Source organism: Bombina bombina, chromosome 1 (genome assembly GCF_027579735.1).
Source record: "Bombina bombina isolate aBomBom1 chromosome 1, aBomBom1.pri, whole genome shotgun sequence".
NCBI classification, from domain to species: domain Eukaryota; kingdom Metazoa; phylum Chordata; class Amphibia; order Anura; family Bombinatoridae; genus Bombina; species Bombina bombina.
Window position 1 is genome coordinate 105,524,651 of NC_069499.1, and position 20,980 is coordinate 105,545,630.

The window sequence follows — 20,980 nt, forward strand, 5'->3', positions numbered from 1 at the left end:
TTATATGCTTGATAACGAGTAGCACACTAACAATTGCTCACAAGCAGGTAAGGGGTTTATCACAGCTCTTTTGGCGCATATATTACTAGTTTAAAGTAAACGTGTTGAATTTAACACACGTCAGAATAGCGCAACCTCTGAGCTCTGTTTAACTGTTACACAAGACAAAAAAGTTGCACAATACACATCAAAAATACATTTAAAAGTACAGTTACACTCATACTAACACTGACTGATAAACATTATATTAAAAAAATGCATATAAAGGTTATAAAGATTCAAAGATATAAGGTCTTAGGTGTTAGAAAAAAAGACAAGCAATGGGCTTTAACATAGAGATACATACATGTATATGCCTAAATATGTATATGCATACATAAATATATGTTTATATGTGTGTACAGATGTATTTATGAATTTATATGTGTATATATGTATTTACATACATATAAACACATAAATATGTATGTTTACATATAAAGACATATATAAGTTCATGGGAGCCCTTTGCAGTCAAGTAGCTGAAAACTACAGATAAAACAGGTTTCAGGGAGGCTACCGGGTTCACAACATTGTGAGTAGTGATGTCGCGAACCTAAAATTTTGCGTTCGCGAAAAGCGAATGCAAACTTCCGCAAAAGTTCGCGAACCGGCGAGCCGGGCCAACCGCCATTGACTTCAATAGGCAGGCGAATTTTAAAACCCACAGGGACTCTTTCTAGCCACAAAAGTGATGGAAAAGTTGTTTCAAGGGGACTAACACCTGGACTGTGGCATGCCGGAGGGGGATCCATGGCAAAACTGTCTGTTTTTAATCCATAAAGGGCATAAATCACCTAAAATTCCTAAATTGTTTGGAATAACGTGCTTTAAAACATCAGGTATGATGTTGTATCGTTCATGTAGTGTAAGGGTTACGCCCGCTTCACAGTGACAGACCAAACTCCCCGTTTAACGCACCGCAAACAACCGCAAACAGTCCATTTGCACAACCATAAACTCCCCATAGATCAAAAGATGCAATAGATACATTTGATGATAGATACGATATATAGATAGATTTGATAGATAAATAGATAGATTTGATAGATAGATAGATAGATAGATAATTTCCCAGACAGAGAATTACAAGACGGGCGGTCTGGGACCCATGGTAAGGTTCCCAGAGGCAGTTGCGGCGCCCGAGGCTCTGAGTAGAACAGAGCACTCTGTGTATCTGCCCTCGGCCGAAATCGGAACATTCTTTAGCTTTCTGCCTGCCGGCCAAATGTCCGTCTGCCAAATGTCCGTCTGCCAAATGTCCTTCTGCATTTTGTCAGAGCACCGCGTGCAATCGACTACTGTGCCACCAGATAGGAGTGGTGTGTTAACTAGTACTATTCTTATCAGTTTAATCCCTGTTACGTCCCCTATCAGGGGATGTGTATATGGCATGGATTTTAGGAACCGGGAGATGGAAAAAGATGCTTGGACACCCAGTACAGGTCGTTCTCCTTCAGACTTTTAATACGAGGGTCCCCGACCCTCAACAGGCACGACAGCATGAAAGACCCCATATGCCATGACTTCCTTTTGCACAATCGAGTACAGGTATGGCATTGTTTTTAGGAACCCGTAGATAATTTTTAGGAACCGGGAGATGGAAAAAGATGCTTGGTCGGTCCTCCTACTTCAAATTTGGGGCACTGCGCGTGCAATCTACTGTGCCACCAGATATGAGTGGTGTGTTAAGTAGTACTATTCTTAGCAGTTTAATCCCTGTTATGTGCCTTTTGAAGCCACAGTGCAGCACCAGAGGCCAGAAAAATTAGGCATGTACACATGCCTGAAAAATTAGGTATTGTTGCAGCCGCTGCTGTAGCAGCGGCCAGAAAAATTGATGTTTGTTTGACAGTTAGAAAGTGCCCTAAAACATTGCCGCTTGAACCCTAGTTGATGGCGGATAAGTCACGCAAGTCATTTGGCATTCGAAGATAAAATACAGCAGCGTGTGGACAATTTTTAGCCCAAGGCAGCTCACCTCATCAGGCCTTTTTTACTCAAATGTATCGCCTAATGTCAGTCCCTTCGGGATCCATCCCTCATTCATTTTAATAAAGGTGAGATAATCAAGACTTTTTTGACCTAGGCGACTTCTCTTCTCAGTGACAATACCTCCTGCTGCACTGAAGGTCCTTTCTGACAGGACACTTGAAGTGGGGCAGGCCAGAAGTTTGATTTCAAATTGGGATAGCTCAGGCCATAGGTCAAGCCTGCACACCCAGTAGTCAAGGGGTTGATCGCTCCTCAGAGTGTCGAGATCTGCAGTTAATGCGAGGTAGTCTGCTACCTGTCGGTTGAGTCGTTCTCTGAGGCTGGATCCCGAAGGGCTGTGGTGATGCATAGGAGTTAAAAAGGTCCGCATGTCCTCCATCAACAACACGTCTGGAAAGCATCCTGTCCTTGCCAGCGTGGTCGTGGAATCCACCTGTGCGTTCAGGGCAGACAGGAGTGCTGCTGCGGTGTGACTCTCTGCTTTCAGGCAAGTCAACCCCAAGACGGCGTGACACTGCCGTATCCGGGATGTGGAATAGTACCTGGGGAGCTGGGGGTGTGCCGTTGATGTGGAGCAAGATGCAGCAGCAGAAGAGGACTCAGCCGAGGAGGTTTTGGAAGAGGATGGAGTAGGAGGAGTAGAGGAGGTGGCAGCAGGCCTGCCTGCAAGTCGTGGTCACCAACTCCTCCTCTGCAGAGCCAGGCATTCCATGCTTGGCAGCTGTCAGCAGGTTTACCCAATGCGCAGTGTAGGTGATATACCTGCCCTGATCATGCTTTGCAGACCAGCTATCAGTGGTCAGATGGACCCTTGCCCCAACACTGTGTGCCAGACATGCCATTACTTCCTTTCGCACAATCGAGTACAGGTTGGGGATTGCCTTTTGTGCAAAGAAATTTCGGCCGGGTACCTTCCACTGCGGTGTCCCAATAGCTACAAATTTTTTGAACGCCTCAGACTCCACCAGCTTGTATGGTAAAAGCTGGCGGGCTAACAGTTCAGACAAGCCAGCAATCAGATGCCGGGCAAGGGGGTGACTTGGTGACATTGGCTTCTTACGCTCAAACATGTCCTTGACAGACACCTGACTGTGGGCAGATGAGCAGGAACTGCTCCGGAAGAGAGACGGATTTTCGGATGGTTGAGAGGGGGTAAGGAGCACAGCAGTGGTTGACGTGGCTGAAGATGCTGGACCAGGAGGAGGATGGCGGCTTTGAGTTTGTGTGCTGCTTGTCCTCATATGTTCATCCCATAGGCGTTTGTGATGTGAGATCATGTGCCTTCGCAAAGCAGTTGTACCTAGGTGGGTGTTGGACTTCCCACGACTCAGTTTCTTTTGGCACAGGTTGCAAATGGCATTGCTGTTGTCAGAGGCAGACACATAAAAAAAATGCCCCACTGCTGAGCTCTGCGATGACGACATTCTGGTGGTGGCAACAGCATGCGTTGATTGGCGTGCTGTCTGGCTGACCCCGGGTGCCGATGCATGCTGTCTGACTGTGCCACTAGCTCCTTGCGAAGACCTCCCCCTGCTTCCAACTCATCTCCTCCTCCCTCTCCTCTCTGTCTCCCCATCTGAACTTTCCACTTGTTCTTCTTCTCTTCTACCGGCGCCCACGTGACATCCACGGACGCATCGTCATCATCAACCCCTTTACTTGTATCTGACAACTCAACAACGGAAGCAACGGCGGTACAACATCATCATCATCATCACACTGTTCGTCGTCCATGTCTGTAATGCTGCCTGACTGAGATATATCACAGTTATCTACATCCTCTGTCAATGATGGTTGCGCATCACTCATTTCTTCACACTGAGGTGTACATAACTCCTCTGACAGATCAAGTGAGGCGGCTGTGGTGCTAGTGTCGGTGGTGGCGGCAGGTGGGCGAGTGGTAAGTTGAGAGGTGCCCGAAGCTAAGCTAGAGGAGGAGGATGGTGCGTCAAGGTTACGAGCGGAAGCTGTAGAAGATTGGGTGTCCTGTGTTATAAAGTCAACTATTTCATCAGAACTTTTCGTGTTCATGGTACGTGGCCTAACACTGGGCATTATTCTATGGCCAAAGGGAATCACAGCACCACGACCACGACGGCCCCTGCGGGTTGGCCTGCCTCTGCCTGTGATTTTTTTTTCAATTAGTGCTACTATGCATGCAAGCTACTGTGAGTGGGCACAGTATACGCTGTGAGCCTGACACAAAAAACCAGACTGATGTTTCACAGTCAAAAAAGTATTATTTTTTTTAAATGTACACTGACACTACTATTAAACAAGATAATATGAGTGGTGGCACTGGGCAAGTGGGCACAGTATACGCTATGAGCCTGACACAAAAAAGCAGACTGATGTTTCACAGTCAAAATAGTTTTTTTTATTTTTAAAATGTACACTTACACTACTATTAAACAAGATAATGTGAGTGGTGGCACTGGACAAGTGGGCACAGTATACGCTGTGAGCCTGACACAAAAAAGCAGACTTATGTTTCACAGTCAAAATAGTTTTTTTATTTTTAAAATGTACACTTACACTACTATTAAACAAGATAATGTGAGTGGTGGCACTGGACAAGTGGGCACAGTATACGCTGTGAGCCTGACACAAAAAAGCAGACTTAAGTTTCACAGTCAAAATAGTTTTTTTATGTTTAAAATGTACACTTACACTACTATTAAACAAGATAATGTGAGTGGTGGCACTGGACAAGTGGGCACAGTATGCGCTGTGAGCCTGACACAAAAAAGCAGACTTATGTTTCACAGTCAAAATATTTTTTTTTAGTTTTAAAATTTACACTTACACTACTATTAAACAAGATAATATGAGTGGTGGCACTGGGCAAGTGGGCACAGTATACGCTGTGAGCCTGACACAAAAAAGCAGACTGATGTTTCACAGTCAAAATAGTTTTTTTATTTTTAAAATGTACACTTACACTACTATTAAACAAGATAATGTGAGTGGTGGCACTGGACCAGTGGGCACAGTATACGCTGTGAGCCTGACACAAAAAAGCAGACTGATGTTTCACAGTCAAAATAGTTTTTTTATTTTTAAAATGTACACTTACACTACTATTAAACAAGATAATGTGAGTGGTGGCACTGGACAAGTGGGCACAGTATACGCTGTGAGCCTGACACAAAAAAGCAGACTTATGTTTCACAGTCAAAATAGTTTTTTTATTTTTAAAATGTACACTTACACTACTATTAAACAAGATAATGTGAGTGGTGGCACTGGACAAGTGGGCACAGTATACGCTGTGAGCCTGACACAAAAAAGCAGACTTATGTTTCAGAGTCAAAATAGTTTTTTTATTTTTAAATGTACACTTACACTACTATTAAACAAGATAAAATGAGTGGTGGCACTGGACAAGTAGGCACAGTATATGCTGTGAGCCTGACACACAGGCTGGCAGTGGCAGGCTGGCCTGGCAACTGAAATTAGATTACACTAGCAGACTGATGTAAAAGGTTTTTTTTTTTAAATTTACACTAATGTTACACCAGATATGAGTGGTGGCACTGAGCAAGTAGGCACAGTTTATGCTGTGAGCCTGACACACAGGCTGGCAGTGGCAGGCTGGCCTGGCAACTGAAATTAGATTACACTAGCAGACTGATGTAAACGTTTTTCTTTTTTTAAATTTACACTAATATTATACCACATATGGCTGGTGGTGGCACTGAGCAAGTAGGCACAGTATATGCTGTGACCCTGACAAGTTTTTTTTTTAATTTACACTAATGTTAAACCAGATATGAGTGGTGGCACTGAGCAAGTAGGCACAGTATATGCTGTGAGCCTGACACACAGGCTGGCAGTGGCAGGCTGGCCTGGCAACTGAAATTAGATTACACTAGCAGACTGATGTGAAAGTTTTTTTTTAAAAAAAATTTCACTACTGTTACACCAGATATGAGTGGTGGCACTGAGCAAGTAGGCACAGTTTATGCTGTGAGCCTGACACACAGGCTGGCAGTGGCAGGCTGGCCTGGCAACTGAAATTAGATTACACTAGCAGAGTGATGTAAAAGTTTTTTTTTTTTAAATTTACACTAATGTTACACCAGATATGGCTGGTGGTGGCACTGAGCAAGTAGGCACAGTAATAGTTTTTTTATTTTTAAAATGTACACTTACACTACTATAAAACAAGATAATATGAGTGGTGGCACTGGACCAGTGGGCACAGTATACGCTGTGAGCCTGACACAAAAAAGCAGACTGATGTTTCACAGTCAAAATAGTTTTTTTATTTTTAAATGTACACTTACACTACTATTAAACAAGATAATATGAGTGGTGGCACTGGACAAGTAGGCACAGTATATGCTGTGAGCCTGACACACAGGCTGGCAGTGGCAGGCTGGCCTGGCAACTGAAATTAGATTACACTAGCAGACTGATGTAAAAGGTTTTTTTTTTTAATTTACACTAATGTTACACCAGATATGAGTGGTGGCACTGAGCAAGTAGGCACAGTTTATGCTGTGAGCCTGACACACAGGCTGGCAGTGGCAGGCTGGCCTGGCAACTGAAATTAGATTACACTAGCAGACTGATGTAAACGTTTTTCTTTTTTTAAATTTACACTAATATTATACCAGATATGAGTGGTGGCACTGAGCAAGTAGGCACAGTATATGCTGTGAGCCTGACACACAGGCTGGCAGTGGCAGGCGGGCAACTGCTATTAGATTACACTAGCAAACTGATGTAAAAGTTTTTTTTTTTAAATTTACACTACTGTTACACCAGATATGAGTGGTGGCACTGAGCAAGTAGGCACAGTATATGTTGTGAGCCTGACACACAGGCTGGCAGTGGCAGGCTGGCCTGGCAAATGAAATTAGATTACACTAGCAGACTGATGTAAAAGGTTTTTTTTTTTTTTAATTTACACTAATGTTACACCAGATATGACTGGTGGTGGCACTGAGCAAGTAGGCACAGTATATGCTGTGAGCCTGACACACAGGCTGGCAGTGGCAGGCAGGCAACTGCTATTAGATTACACTAGCAGACTGATGTAAACGTTTTTTTAAAATGTACACTACTGTTACACCAGATATGAGTGGTGTGGCACTGGGCAAGTGGGTCTGGCACACACGCTGTCAGGCAGGCAACTGCAATTAGATTACACTAGCAGACTGATGTTTCACAGTCAAAATTTTTTTTTTTTACATTTACACTACTGTTACACCAGATATGACTGGTGGTGGCACTGAGCAAGTAGGCACAGTATATGCTGTGAGCCTGACACACAGGCTGGCAGTGGCAGGCTGGCCTGGCAACTAAAATTAGATTACACTAGCAGACTGATGTAAAAGTTTTTTTTTTAATTTACACTAATGTTAAACCAGATATGAGTGGTGGCACTGAGCAAGTAGGCACAGTATATGCTGTGAGCCTGACACACAGTCTGGCAGTGGCAGGCTGGCCTGGCAACTGAAATTAGATTACACTAGCAGACTGATGTGAAAGTTTTTTTTAAAAAAAAATTTCACTACTGTTACAACAGATATGAGTGGTGGCACTGAGCAAGTAGGCACAGTATATGCTGTGAGCCTGACACACAGGCTGGCAGTGTCAGGCTGGCCTGGCAACTGAAATTAGATTACACTAGCAGACAGATGTAAAAGTTTTTTTTTAAAATTTACACTACTGTTACACCAGATATGACTGGTGGCACTGAGCAAGTAGGCACAGTATATGCTGTGAGCCTGACACACAGGCTGGCAGTGGCAGGCTGGCCTGGCAACTGAAATTAGATTACACTAGCAGACTGATGTAAAAGGTTTTTTTTTTTAATTTACACTAATGTTACACCAGATATGAGTGGTGGCACTGAGCAAGTAGGCACAGTATATGCTGTGAGCCTGACACACAGGCTGGCAGTGGCAGGCTGGCCTGGCAACTGAAATTAGATTACACTAGCAGAGTGATGTAAAAGTTTTTTTTTTTTAAATTTACACTAATGTTACACCAGATATGGCTGGTGGTGGCACTGAGCAAGTAGGCACAGTATATGCTGTGAGCCTGACACACAGGCTGGCAGTGGCAGGCAGGCAACTGCTATTAGATTACACTAGCAGACTGATGTAAAAGTTTTTTTTTTAAAATTTACACTACTGTTACACCAGATATGACTGGTGGCACTGAGCAAGTAGGCACAGTATATGCTGTGAGCCTGACACATAGGCTGGCAGTGGCAGGCTGGCCTGGCAACTGAAATTAGATTACACTAGCAGACTGATGTAAAAGGGTTTTTTTTTAATTTACACTAATGTTACACCAGATATGAGTGGTGGCACTGAGCAAGTAGGCACAGTATATGCTGTGAGCCTGACACACAGGCTGGCAGTGGCAGGCTGGCCTGGCAACTGAAATTAGATTACACTAGCAGAGTGATGTAAAAGGAACTGTTCTCCGGCGAACTGTTCGCGACATCACAAATTGTGAGCACTTGGATGAGCTGAGAAACCGTGTTTTTATTCATATTTTTAGTTTTATCTTTATTGCTGTATGAATATATGACACATTATATGTAGCATTGTATCACCCTGGGCTTGCAATATCCCACAAACGGAGAACTGTCACAGAAACAGTGTGTAAAGTACACTGACGATTGGATCAGCTGGGATAACTCAGAAAGAGGCAGACAAGCGGTACGTCAGACGCTGAAGCAAGCTACATAGTTGAATATAACTTATGTGTACTGTTCAAATGTTTATTCTGTAAGTAGCACTCTGGGAAGGGGCTATTTAATAAAATTGTACTTATCGTCTACACTCAGATGCGTGTTGTGCTTCCCTGTTTTCTTGTTCTTGTAGTAAAGTTTTGAAGAGTCTGTGATGGGACTTCCTTTGGAGAAGCTGCAGTTCTAACACGCTGGATACATGGGATTTATGAACTTCCTCTACTAAGTTACTTTGTATCAAGTTTATATGATACATTATAGAAGAACTTTTCTAACGCATATAGACTGTGCAATGATATAAACTCAGGTGCCTTTGTTTGTATGATTGTTCTCACGATTTTACACACTAGAAATAATCATTGTGTAATCCAGTAGCGCACTATGTGTCCTATCTTTACATCACATTAGTATCAGTATACTCACCCAGCCACGGTCAAGATGTGTTTATTAAAAAAATATCAAACTCATTACTAGAAAACTCCAAGGGAATTACCTACCTAGCTGGGGATTTAAATTTAGTATCAGATCCTTCTATGGACTCTTCAAGGGGAGCATCCTGCATACCCATATCTATGATTAATCAGGTCAATTCCACCCTTAAAGAGACAGTCCTACACAACGTCTGACGTCTTCACCCAAATTCTAGAGATTATTCCTTTTACTCTATACCACACAATAGTTATTCTAGGATTGACTATATTTACACTGATTTTTGTGGCCTTTCAGTCACACATCATAGTGAAATAGGTCACATCAACTGGTCTGACCACGCTCCGTCACTTGCTCGATCTTTTGGCCGGATATACCGATCGCAAGTAGAATATGGAGATTAGATGACTCTATGTTGGATAATCCTATAATTATGGATGACTTGCAAAAGATACTAGTGGAGTACTTTCAGATAAATACATACCCATCATCGTCAAGAGCGATCGTGTGGGAGGCACATAAAAGCATGATGCGCGGTGCTTTAATTAAACATAAAGCCTCACTCAATAAACAATACCAATTAAAACACAGTGAGTTGCTATCAATGTTAGGCTCCTTAGAGACTAAACATAAAGCAAATCCATCATGTAATACCATAAGGAACCAACTAAAGGATGTAAGATGTGAACTTAAAAAGCATTTGGCTGAGGCACATCAAAAAAGCCCTGTGCTTAAAACAGTATTACTATGAGGGAGGGAATAAACCAGGCAAAATTTTAGCTAGATCCCTTAAAAGTCGGCAACTCCAATCCCATATACACTCCATTAAAACTAGGGACGGACGCACATTACACAGTAGCGCTCACATAGCCTCAGCATTTCACAAATATTACCACTCTCTGTATAATATACAAGGGCGGGTAGATTTAGATACCCGGACAGCCTCTAAAAACCAAAAACAAAATAATATTGAATCTTACCTTCAGAACGCTGATCTCCCATCCCTATCCCAGGAGGCCTCGGACTTCCTAGATTACCCAATAACAGTGGAAGAATTGTATAACGCTATTAAGAATTCTACAACCGGCAAAAGCCCAAGCACTGATGGGTTTTCCTCGGCATATTACAAAAAATTCAGAACGCTGATCTCCCATCCCTATCCCACGAGGCCTCGGACTTCCTAGATTCCCCAATAACAGTGGAAGAATTGTATAGCGCTATTAAGAATTCTCCAACCGGCAAAAGCCCAGGCCCTGATGGGTTTTCCTCTGCATATTACAAAACATTCAGAACGCTGATCTCCCATCCCTATCCCAGGAGGCCTCGGACTTCCTAGATTCCCCAATAACAGTGGAAGAATTGTATAGCGCTATTAAGAATTCTCCAACCGGCAAAAGCCCAGGCCCTGATGGGTTTTCTTCGGCATATTACAAAAATGTTTAAGATATCCTAGCGCTTCCACTTTTAGAACTACTCAATGACTTAAGAGAAAATCCACACCTCTCCAATACCTTATTGGAGGCCCATATTACCATCATCCCTAAACCAGGCAAGGCGGCAGACTCCCCTGAACACTTTAGGCCAATCTCTTTAATTAATACAGACATGAAACTACTAGCAAAAATTTTAGCGGCCAGACTGAATAAATATTTACCAGATCTAATTAATAATGATCAGGTGGGTTTTGTCCCTGGGAGGGAGGCTAAAAACAACACCATCAAGGTGATACAGCTGATTACTCACGCTAGAATTTCAAAAACCCCTATGGTGCTCTTCTCCACCGACGCGGAGAAGGCCTTTGACAGAGTTGATTGGCTTTTTCTGCGTAGGGTTATGGAGACAATGGGCTTCGGAAAAGCCTTTCTGAATTCAGTCTTTGCACTATACTCGAATCCCAATGCCAAAATTAGAATCAACGGAACCTTATCAGAGTCATTTCATATCAGCAATGGCACTAGACAGGGGTGTCCCCTCTCCCCACTACTCTTTGCTCTGTCAATAGAGGTCCTGGCCCACAAGGTTAGGAAAAATCATAATATCACAGGTATCAAAATGAAGCAAAAAGAGCACAAACAGGCGTTATACGCTGATGATGTCCTTTATACCTTAACCAATGCGAATGAGTCTCTCCCTGAATAACTTGAGGAGTTGCGAGCTTATGGGGAAGCCTCAAACTTCCTCCTCAATTTAAATAAATCTGAACTGTTAAATATAAACACCTGCTCAAAGACAGTATATTCGCTGTGCACAGAACATAATATGTCACCTGCAAAGAACAAACTAAAATACTTGGGTATACACCTAACACCTAACCCATTAGACCTTTTCATACACAACTACACCACACTTAAAAATAATGTTGCCTGTGACCTCTCATCTTGGAATAGTAAACACATATTCTGGCTGGGCAGAGTGGGTGTCATTAAAATGAATATTCTACCATGAATACTATACTTCTTCCAAACTTTCCCTATCGCGCTCCCAGCAGGCTATATCGCTCAATTGCAAATATTAGTTGAGCAATTCATTTGGACTAATGTCAGACCTAGGTTACCAAAACGCACTATGTACTTACCGAGAGATAGGGGAGGACTAGGCCTACCAGATCTCAACTCAAATAGGAAAGCAATTATGTTGCAAAGGATCGTAGAATGGTCACATAACACGGAACATAAAGCATGGGTCCAACTAGATAGGCAGATTCTTAAAGTAAATAACTTGGGCACACTGGCTTGGTTATCTCCCCCTCAGTGACCAAAAGCAATTGCTGACTACTACCATTTGTTAGAGGAAACATTTTGTGTATGAGACAAGACTTTAGCTATATCTACACATATTTCCACAAGGCACTCTCCCGTAATCCCAATCCTTGAGAACCCTGAACTCCTCTTTCACCAACTTAGTTTCTGTATGATTAAACCTTATAAACTAAGAGAAGGATCCCTCCATGGATTGATAGACAATGGGAGAATCATGTTACAGAGTAAACTAAAGGAAAGACACACCACGATTTTCACATTGTGGATGCATTATAACCAGCTGGTTAGCTACATTTCAAGACATGGACACAGACTAGACCTGGGAAGGGTGCTTACCCCATATGAGGAGCTCTGCGTTGCGGATAGAGTCCCAAAACACCTGGTCTCCATATTATACAAACTTATAATTATATAGGGAGCAGCCGGCATATACTATACAATTATACAGGACACCCTGCCGGCATATACTATTTGCTGGCAGGAGGATTTTAACTCTGAGGTAGAGAGAGGCTCTTGGTTGACAGCCTTTAGGTTAATAAAGAGATCCTCGGTTTCGGCTAGTATTCAGGAGACCCATATTAAAGTAATCAGCAGATGGTATCTCACACCAACAAGGCTGCATAGGATATTCCCGTCTCTTAGCCCCACATGTTGGAGGGGCTGTGGGGAAGAAGGCACTCTTTTGCATATATGGTGGCATTGCCCGAAACTGAAGACCTTCTGGCCGGGTATCCTGAAAAGAATTTCAGAGATCCTGAATCTAATCATTCCGGATTCCCCAGAAATTTTACTATTCCTTGCTTTACCAAAATCACAAAGTGAAGCGCATTTAGCCTTATTATTAATTATGCATACAAGTGCAAAGAAGCTAATTCCTAGAAAATGGAAGACACAAAACCTCCCTACTTTGGATGAATGGTGCTCCCAGGTGGAGGATTCCCTCCTAATGGAGGGATACCACTACTTGAAAACCCATAAATTGGCGGTTTACGAAATGATACTTGCACTATGGCACAACACCATATAGCCTTCAATTTTTTTTTTATTTTTTTTTTCCTTTCTCTTTCCTGTTTCTCAAGTCCCCACTTCAGTTTCCCTACCCCTCTTATACCCACATAAATCATTCTCATTAACGCTGATCCCTACTCATCTACTTCAATAACAATGTAGAATTATTAATATGTCTAAATCCCATCCACGCTGTTTGCTGTCTAGGATGGGAACATATATTAAGGATGTGAACAGCCTGTCATGTTAAGTATAACTGTTTGTACATAATTTATTTCTCTTTGGAGCCCTTTCTAGGGCTGTTTGTATAAGTTTTTCACATCAATAAAGCTTTTGAAAAAAAAAAAAGAAAGGAACTCAACGTCCCCACTCCCTCTGACTTGTTTCACCCGTAGGCTTTATCAAAGGCAATTATAGTATTTACCACCTTATATCAATAGGGATTCTGTATCTATTATTCCACTAAGGGATATAGAAGTAATAATCTACCTTCAACATCGCACCATTGCTACTACATTGTGTTTTTTTGCGTGTAATTTTATTTTACCTATTAAAAGTTAAGTTTTAACCCCTTCCTTCGGGGAACTATTATTTTCTTTGCCTTGCAGTAAAACTGGGCTTCGTCTTCCACTATTTTGGCGGATATGATGCTAGACTCACGGGGCTCCGGGCTCAGTCACACAGTGTGCATGTTACCCACAGCTCAGTACCGGCTAGTTCCCATCCAGCTACAGGAGGTGTGACGTCCATCAGTCATGTGACCTTCGTGCACGTGATGTAAAGCGCTACCGGAAGTGGCGGAGCCCTGTTGGTGCGCAAGGCCTGCTGTGTCCCTATACACTTGCGCACCAACACTAGCATCATGTCCACCGAAATAGTGGAAGACGGATCCCAGTTTTACTGCAAGGCAAATAAATACTGGAAAAATGTTCCTGCCACAGTGGATGGGATGCTGGGCGGATACGGACATATATCTACTATTGATCTAAATGGCTCCAAGAAATTTCTACAAAGGTTCCTAAAGGATGGGCCATACCGGATTGGTACTGCTAACGCCTTAGACTGTGGTGCCGACATTGGCAGGATAACCAAGCGGCTGTTGTTACCGCTCTTTAAAATGGTGGACATGGTAGATGTGACCAATGACTTTCTGAACAAGGCAAATAACTACCTGGGAGAAGACGGGAAAAGAAAAGGGAACTTTTATTGCTGCGGCCTGCAGGATTTCAGCCCAGAGCCGAACCGCTATGATCTTATCTGGATACAGTGGGTCATTGGGCACCTGACAGACTGCCATCTAGAGGCCTTCTTGAAGAGGTGCTAAGCAGGTCTGCGCCAGAGTGGCATCATCGTGATCAAGGACAACATAACCCAAGAAGGTGTCATCATGGATGACGTGAGTAACAATTAGCTGCGGTACATCCACTTCAGGAGGAATTAGGTCCCAGTGAGGCTTCCGTACCTAATAGTTTGAATCACACAAGGCACGGTGAAACAGAGGGTCACCTCTCCTCACAATTTGAGTAAGTAAATCTGCTTTGAATCAGTTGTACTTTGGACTGTTACACCGATAATATCTGCAGTATATTTGTGGACTCTTTTGGACTTTCTGGGAGACCATCTGGGAAATGAACGGTGACATATGTTTGTGCACATGTATGCACTGAACGCATATATATGTTTTTAATCTTGTGATTTTTTTACCTTATGTTAGGAGCTTATTAAAGGTGTTTTTAACGCTGCACAGAGATCTGGTGTCTTGCGCTTCTCTTTTATGTCATTGATCCTATATGAACAGCTTTCTCTGCTTCTCTTTGCTATGTTTTTTCTTCACTCCAACCCCAGTTTAAACGCTGTGGTTAAGTCTACTTTGTATTATGTTTGTTTTATGTAATGAAGTATTACAATGTTTGGAAAAGACACAAACAGTGCTTTGAGGCATTCTGAATTAGAAAGGCAGCCATTTCCTGGAAAGTAATAAGTCATTTTAAATTAAACTTGCCATTGTATTGAAGATCTACAGGGACTGAAGAACAATTTATTTGGAGCTAGCACACATCTGTTGTGCCATATAATACAGTATGTCATTCAACTAATGTTCTACCTGAAAAATGCTGGGAGCTACAAATACTAACACCTGGGCATGGGCCCCACAGAATGTTTTCCATGGGCGAAGAATAAAGTGAAACATACCCAGAAAACAAAAACGTGCACACAAAAACATATATATCTATCTATTTATCTATCTATCATCTATCTATCTACATATATATATATTGCATTATACAGTTATAAAGAAGAAAAACATAACCAAAATTAAAGGGACATGAAACCCAACATTTTTCTTTCATGATTCAGACAGAACATGTGATATTAAACAACTTTCCAATTTGCTTCTATTATCTAAATTGCTACATTCTCTTGGTATCCTTAGCTAAAGAGCATATCTAGGTAGGCTCAGGAGCCACAAAGCATTACTGGGAGCTAACTGCTGATTGGTGGCTGCACAAAATGCATCCGCTGTTTGGTAAATCTACCCCATTGAGTCAACTTAAAGGGACATTAAACACTTTGAGATGGTAATATAAAATGATAAATCTTATATATATATATATATATATATATATATATGCTGCAATACATTTTCATTATTTATTTTTTCCCCTTTTCCTGTAATTCTATTTTGAAAGATTTTAAGTTGCTGTTAGAAATGGACATGCAGAATAATGTTGTATCCCACACAGCCATTGGCTGCACACTCTAGTGATCATTTTATAACCTATTTATTACTGCCCCTAATTGGCCACAGCAGAGAAGTTACAACATGGCAGCTCCCATTGTTTTATGGACACTAAAACTTTACACTTATTTTGTCAATATTTTACCAGCTTATGAAAGTTTAAAAAATACATCTACATGTTATTCTCAGACTATTTTTTTATCCTTTGAATGCATAATTATATCTAGCATTTAGTGTTTAATGTCCCTTTAAAGGGCAAGTCAACCCAAAAAAATATTATTACTTATTTTGATTTTGTAATTAACGCTTTTTACATCAAACTGCAGCCCATTTGTGACGTACAAATGGTAAAAATACTTACTTGTCCCCCTCCGGCCATTTTGAAATGGAACAAAATTGTTGTTAAAATGACCCCCTTGATGAAAACCATGCATTGTGCATGCGCGAAATACGTGCATGTGCAGGATCAACACAGATCAATAAGTTTAAGCTGAAAATTCAGTTCTGGTGACGTCAGAGAAAGGAGGGGTCAGGCGGCCAATTCAAAATGGCTGGAGGGGGACAAGTAAGTTTTTTCTCTTGTAAGGTGTATCCAGTCCACGGATTCATCCATTACTTGTGTGATATTCTCCTTCCCAACAGGAAGCTGCAAGAGGATCACCCACAGCAGAGCTGTCTATATAGCTCCTCCCCTAACTGCCACCTCCTAGTCATTCTCTTGCAGCTCCCGACAAGGGAAGTAGCTAGAGAGATGTGATGCATTAATGTAGTTTATCTTCAATCAAAAGTTTATTATTTTCAAATGGTACCGGAGTTGTACTATTTTAGCCTCAGGCAGAAAGTTGAAGAAGAGTCTGCCTGTGGTTTTTGATGATCTTAGCGGTTTGTAACTAAGATCCACTGCTGTTCTTACACATAACTGAAGAGATGGGTAACTTCAGCTGGGGGAATAGCGTGCAGGGTCTCCTGCTCTGAGGTATGTGCAGTTTTAAATTTTTCTAGAGAGATGATAAGCTAGAAAATGCTGACAATACCAGATTTATTTAAGGTGAGCCTGATTACAGTGATTAATAACGACTGGTATCATGCTTGCTGTAAAGGGTAATATTTTTTATTTTACTCCCATTACTGAATAGATATAATCTTTGCTTGAGGTATATAAACGTTTATTACATATTGGTGATAAAACTTTATTCTGGGGCCCAGTTTTTCCACATGGCTGACTAGATTTTGCCTAGGGATAGTTTTTTAAGGCCCTCTCACTGTGAGTACAGGTTGGGAGGGGCCTATTTTTGCGCCTAAATTGCGCAGTAGTTTTTGCAGCTTGAGACATCCAGCTTCCCTGAAGGAGTCCCCTGAAGATATAGGACCTCTCTACAGGGTTGTTGTGCCTTCCAAAGTCGTTGTATGGGTAGGTAGGGCCACAGTAGAGCTGTGGCAGTTGCTTGTGACTGTTTAAAAACGTTTATATCGTTTTTTTGATCCGGTTTTGAAACTAAGGGGTTAATCATCCATTTGCAAGTGGGTGCAATGCTATTTCAGTCTATTATACACACTATAAAAATTTCGTAGATTTTACTGCTTTTTTCACTGTTTTGCAGTTTCTGTGATTGTTTTTTTTCTCTTAAAGGCACAGTACCGTTTTTATTTTTTGCTTGTTCACAGTTATTAAAATGTTTTCCAAGCTTGCTGGTCTCATTACTAGTCTGTTTAAACATGTCTGACATAGAGGAAACTCCATGTTCATTATGTTTAGAAGCCATTGTGGAACCCCCTCTTAGAATGTGTACCAAATGCACTGATTTTACTATAGATTACAAAGACCATATTCTGGCTTTAAAAAATGTATCACCAGAAGAAATTGACAAGGAGGAAGTTATGCCGTCTAACTCTCCCCACGTGTCAGAACCTATAAATCCCGCTCAGGGGACGCCAAGTACATCTAGCGCGCCCATTGCGTATACCTTGCAAGACATGGCGGCAGTTATGAATCATACCCTTACAGAGGTATTATCTAAACTGCCAGGATTGCAAGGAAAGCGAGACAGCTCTGGGACTAGAATAAATACAGAGCTCTCTGACGCTTTAGTGGCTATGTCTGATACACCCTCACAATGTACTGAAGCTGAAGCAGGGGAGCTTCAATCTGTGGGTGATTTTTCTGATTCAGGGAAGATACTTCAACCTGATTCTGATATGTCTACATTTAAATTTAAGCTTGAGCACCTCTGCGTATTGCTCAGGGAGGTTTTAGCAACTCTGGACGACTGTGACACTATTGTAGTCCCAGAGAAATTATGTAGATTGGATAAATACTATGCAGTAACTATTTACACTGATGTTTTTCCAATCCCTAAAAGGTTTTCTGAAATTATTACTAAGGAATGGGATAGACCAGGTGTACCATTCTCTCCCCCTCCTGTTTTTAAAAAGATGTTTCCTATAGACGCCACTACACAGGACTTATGGCAGACGGTCCCTAAGGTGGAGGGAGCAGTTTCTACTCTAGCTAAGCGTACCACTATCCCTGTCGAGGACAGTTGTGCTTTTCTAGATCCAATGGATAAAAAAATTGAGGGTTACCTTAAGAAAATTTTTATTCAACAAGGTTTTATTCTCCAGCCTCTTGCATGCATTGCCACAGTCACTGCTGCTGTGGCTTTCTGGTTTGAGTCTCTAGAGGAGGCTCTACAGGTTGAAACCCCGTTGGAAGATATTATTGACAAGCTTAAAGGGACATGCCACCCACATTTTTTCTTTTATGATTTAGAAAGAGAATGCAATTTTAAACATCTTTCTAATTTACTTATATTATCTAATTTGTTTTATTCTCTTGATATTCTTTGATGAAAAGCATATCTAGATATGCTCACTGGCTGCTGATTGGTTGCTGCACATAGAAGCCTCGTATGATTGGCTCACCATGTGCATTGCTTTTTCTTCAACTAAGGATATTTTAAAAATGAAGCAAAATAAATAATGGAAGTAAATTGTAATGTTGTTTAAATTTGTTTAAATTTCTATTCTCTATCTGAATCATGAAAGAAAGATTTTGGGTTTAGTGGCCCTTTAAGGCTCTTAAGCTAGCCAATTCATTTGTCTCTGACGCCGTTGTTCATTTAAACAAGCTAACTAAAAATTTAGGTTTTGCTATTCAGGCGCATAAGGCGCTATGGCTTAAATCCTGGTCAGCTGACGTGACTTCAACGTCTAAACTTCTCAACTTTCTCTTCAAAGGACAGACCCTATTCGGACCTGGACTGAAGGAGATCATTTCTGACATCACTGGAGGAAAAAGTCACGCCCTTCCTCAAGAAGTCAAGTTTTCGGCCCTTTCGAAACTTCAAGAGTGGCGCAGCTTCAACTTCCTCTAACACAAAGCAATAGGGAACTTTTGCCCAGTCTAAGGCGGTCTGGAGACCTAACCAGGCTTGGAACAAGGGGATACAGGCCAAAAAGCCTGCTGCTGCCTCTAAGACAGCATGAAGGAGCAGTCCCCGATCCGGAAACGGATCTAGTAGGGGGCAGACTCTCTCTCTTCGCCCAGGTTTGGGCAAGAGATGTCCAGGATCCCTGGGCATTGGAAATTGTGTCCAAGGGTTATCTTCTGGAATTCAAAACCTCTCCCCCAAAAGGGAGATTTCATCTCTCACTTTTATCTGAAACCAGATAAAGAGAGAGGCATTCTTACATTGTGTTCAAGACCTCCTAGTTATGGGAGTGATCCACCCAGTTCCGCAGGAGGAACAGGGACAGGGCTTCTATTCAAATCTGTTTGTAGTTCCCAAAAAAGAGGGAACATTCAGACCAATCTTAGATCTCAAGATCTTAAACAAATTTATCAGAGTCCCATCCTTCAAGATGGAGGCTATTCGAACCATCCTTCCTATGATCCAGGAGGGTCAATATATGACTACCGTAGACTTAAAGGATGCTTATCTTCACATCCCGATACACAAAGATCATCATCATTTTCTCAGGTTTGCCTTTCTAGACAGGCACTACCAGTTTGTGGGTCTTCCCTTCGGGTTGGCCACGGCACCAAGAATCTTTACAAAGGTTCTAGGGTCCCTTCTAGCAGTCCTAAGGCCGCGGGGTATAGCAGTAGCCCCTTACTTAGACGACATTCTGATACAGGCGTTGACTTTTCAAATTGCCAGGTCCCACACGGACATTGTTCTGGCATTTCTGAGGTCCCATGGGTGGAAGGTGAATGAAGAAAAGAGTTCTCTATCACCTCTAACAAAAGTTTCATTCCTAGGGACTCTGATAAATTCGGTAGAAATGAAGATTTACCTAACGAAGGCCAGATTGTCAAAACTTCTAGACTCTTGTCGTGTTCTTTATTCCACTTCTCGTCCTTCAGTGGCTCAGTGTATGGAAGTAATCGGTTTAATGGTCGCGGCAATGGACATAGTACCATTTGCCCGCCTACATCTCAGACCGCTGCAACTTTGCATGCTCAGTCAGTGGAATGGAGATTACACAGATTTGTCCCCTCTACTAAATCTGGATCAAGAAACCAGGGATTCTCTTCTCTGGTGGCTATCTCGGGTCCATCTGTCCAAGGGGATGAGCTTCCGCAGGCCAGATTGGACTATAGTAACGACAGATGCCAGCCTTCTGGGCTGGGGTGCAGTCTGGAACTCCCTGAAGGCTCAGGGCTCATGGACTCAGGAGGAGCCACTCCTTCCGATAAACATTCTGGAACTAAGAGCGATATTCAATGCTCTTCAGGCTTGGCCTCAGCTAGCTGCGGTCAGGTTCATCAGATTTCAGTCGGACAACATCACGACTGTAGCCTATATCAACCATCAGGGGGGAACAAGGAGCCCCCTGGCAATGTTGGAGGTTTCAAAGATAATTCTATCGGCAGAGGTTCACTCTTGCCATCTCTCAGCTATCCATATCCCAGGAGTAGAGAACTGGGAGGCGGATTTTCTAAGTCGGCAGACTTTTCATCCGGGGGAGTGGGAGCTCCATCCGGAGGTATTTGCCCAGCTGATTCAACTATGGGGCAAACCAGAACTGGATCTCATGGCGTCTCGTCAGAACGCCAAACTTCCTTGTTACGGGTCCAGGTCAAGAGATCCCCAGGCAGCGCTGATAGATGCGCTAGCAGCGCCCTGGTCCTTCAGCCTGGCTTATGTGTTTCCACCGTTTCCTCTGATCCCTCGGCTGTTTGCCAAGATCAAGCAGGAGAGAGCTTCTGTGATTTTGATAACTCCTGCGTGGCCACGCAGGACTTGGTATGCATATCTGGTGGACATGTCATCCTTTCCACCATGGACTCTG

General features: G+C 42.3%; 1 pseudogene; it reads left to right on the top strand.

The window, feature by feature from the left end:
- Window positions 1-13,807: 13,807 nt before the first annotated feature.
- On the top strand, window positions 13,808-14,356 carry LOC128636390 (N-terminal Xaa-Pro-Lys N-methyltransferase 1-like; annotated as a pseudogene).
- Window positions 14,357-20,980: the final 6,624 nt, after the last annotated feature.